This window comes from Sitodiplosis mosellana, unplaced genomic scaffold (assembly GCF_009176505.1).
Source record: "Sitodiplosis mosellana isolate CC-2019 unplaced genomic scaffold, AAFC_SMos_1.0 Smas_scaffold_6013, whole genome shotgun sequence".
NCBI lineage: Eukaryota > Metazoa > Arthropoda > Insecta > Diptera > Cecidomyiidae > Sitodiplosis > Sitodiplosis mosellana.
The window spans coordinates 13,016-16,184 of NW_022601254.1; positions in this window are offsets into that span (position 1 = coordinate 13,016).

Sequence of the window (3,169 nt, forward strand, 5' to 3'; positions counted from 1 at the left end):
GTCTTCATCAACTGCAGCAACAGAAACACCACCACCAATAGCGACATTAACAACAACAACAACAACACCAGCAACAACAACTGATGATGGGATTTGGAATCCTATATAGAAAAGAAATCAATTTTCCATCCGTTATTCTTTAAATCAGCATGTGAATATGTTTACAAAACTTGTCAATTGACAATTCTATGCGCACAACCCTTAACAATAAAATTCAAGAGATCAAATGTTGTTGTTATGTGTTATCTATTCGAAGATCTAGTTCACAATGATTCATAATTGTTTTTTTTAGCTTGGAGAGTCCAGCTGTTCACTTACCTGCGATACGAATCGCGATAAATATCAATCTGCATCTATTGACTGAATTTTTTTTAACAAAAACTTTCTATACTTTACATCCAGACTAAGGATAAATAAATTTGCATGTATCGCGTGACTGGATATTCATCTCCTTTTTTTCACTCACACAAATTAGGATGTATGTTTCATCCAATCATATGTGGTTCATTTTCCATGCGAATGCAAATGTGGGGAAAGTTTTTGTGGAGAAAAAGAATATGCGCATGCGTGATATCCGATGCAAATATGGGGAATTGTCTTTTCCCCTCGCGCATGCGTGATATCTGTGTGTTTTTCCTCATTTTCCCTCTGATATTTTGGTTTTTTCTTCCCTCTTGTCCCCGCGGTGCATTTCACATGAAAATGAACCCCCCTCTGGCACCTATGGTTGGACGAAATGTACATTTCTATACTACTTCAGCCATGACTGTAATCACTATGGTATCGACTCTTATTGCTTAGAATAAACTTTTTTTTGGTTTAATAACAATTTTCACTACGGCCGATTAACTTTTTTACAAGGTTTTGAAAAATTATTCAATATTTATATCTACCGAGAAGTATCAATGTGCGCATAAATATTCGGCTAATCTGTCAGTCGACTAATGTCAAACGTTGTATGTTCGTTTCATATTCCGTCACATTTCATATTACAACCAACTTCACACTTTCACTTCATTCACTTTTCGGACAATATTTTTGACACAAGCAAAATACGACGGGAAAATCTATTGACTAGATCGAGAGGAGAGTATGTGAAAAAATTCTAATATATTTTGAAAGAGGAGAGTATGATTTCTGTTGATTCTATCTGCGTTAAAAGGAAGTATGTTGGCATCCCGTCTAGCCTCCGCGGTTTTTCACGGTTTCCGCGAAACTGATAAAAGATAACAACATGGTGTCTTCGGCAAAGTTGTAGCACTTGAGGTTTTCTTTAACATTGCTGAAGACATCTATCTCTTATCACTTATCAGTTGCGCGCAAATCGCGCACATAAAAAAGCAAATTTTATATAGAACTTTTTTTTTCTTATCATTTTTCGCGCTTTTCGCGGAACTGATAAGAGATAAGAGATAACTGACTTCAGCAATGTTATAGAAGACCTCGAGTGCTACAACTTTGCCGAAGACACCAAGTTGTTATCTTTTATCAGTTCCGCGGAAACCGTGGAAAACCGCGAGGACCCGCCAAAAATGAACATACTCGCCTTTAACCATTTTTGAGTCGAAAGAAACTTACTCTTCTCTTTCACAACAAAGTCAGATGAACTTACTCTCCTCTCGATCTAGTCAATAGAAATAAGGTTTAATATTTGTGCGTATTTCGGAAAATATAGAAAAATAAAGCAAAAAATGGAAAGTCATTCTTCCGTAGTAAGCGATCTGCATCGGCTAGACGGAATATTATCGCAGGCATCTGAATGCAATTTCGGTATACATTTATAAAACATAGTATCGGCCGTATTTTTCTTAATTGGTTGCCAATTCATTTTTTTTTTAATTTACAGCGATTTTGCAAACTCGTCCCAATCACGGATATTTGGCTGATGTAAGTGACAACGGGAGCGAAACAGATATACAGTCACAGTCGTCTCACATTGAATGGAACCTGATTTTCAAACCCAAACTTGATCGACTAAAATATGCTCCAATTGGAAAGGGCGATGTTGTTGAACTATCTCACATTGACGAAAACAAAAACATATTCATTCGATCGACACAGCACGACAATTTATTTGTCAGTTTATTGAGCAAAATCAGCGAATCACAGCCAAAACAGGAGCTGTCAAAGTTTTCAAAGTTGAACAAAAATGATGTTGTATTAGTAAAGTATGATGAAGACTTTCTACGCGCTGCTGTTGTGGACGACGACAAATTGATCGTAAACTTGTTTGACATTGGAATAGAAATCGAATCAGAAGCAGAAAACATTCGATATATATCATCGGACGTGTTTGCTGAGCCGAAAATGGTGACACCAGTTCGATTGAAACTGCCAGAGCAGCTATCCGACGAAGAAAATACGGCCGTAGTGGAATTCGTCCGAAAGTGGAAACATAATCGTTTCAAAGTTGTGTCGACATCTGAAATCGTTCCACACAGTGTTCTAGACTTGATACACATCGGAAATGGGCAATCGCTGACAGAACAATGTTCAAATCTGATTAGAAAGAGATATTTCATCGCCGACATTGGCCAAAAGCAGATTAATTGCCAGACCGTTGACTTGTGTGTCGTTGAAAATGAAAACCTTGCAAATGGCATAGTAACATGTGTTTTGTTTAGCGAAGTTCAATTATTCGCTGAGCGCATGGGAATTCTAACACAATTCGGCCAAAATGAACTGTTACCTGAATGCGCATATGTTCCAGAACATTTAGAGTTGTGTCTGGTTGTGATAAAGGATGAGGACGGCGCACCGCTTTGGTACCGGGGCGAGTACCAACAAACTCTCGAGAACGGCCGTGCACAAGTGGGTCTACTTGACTTTGGGGGAGCGGCTACAGTTTCAGCGTCAAATGTTCGAGCATTTAGGCCAGAATTTGCTTACGATTGTTTAAGTATACTGTGCAAATTACAGATTTACAGGCAATAACATATTATTAACTATACTTAATAACATAATAATAACGGCCGATATATTGGTCCAATATAACATAATAATAACGTTATTAAGATTCAGCATAATAATAACATAATATGTTATGCATTATATCGGGTGTTATCTTAATAAATCCTAAGATTCGGCGGTAATAACATTTTATTAACTATAATAATAACATATTATTAAGATGGATTTATTAACTCAATTAATAACATATTATTAAGAT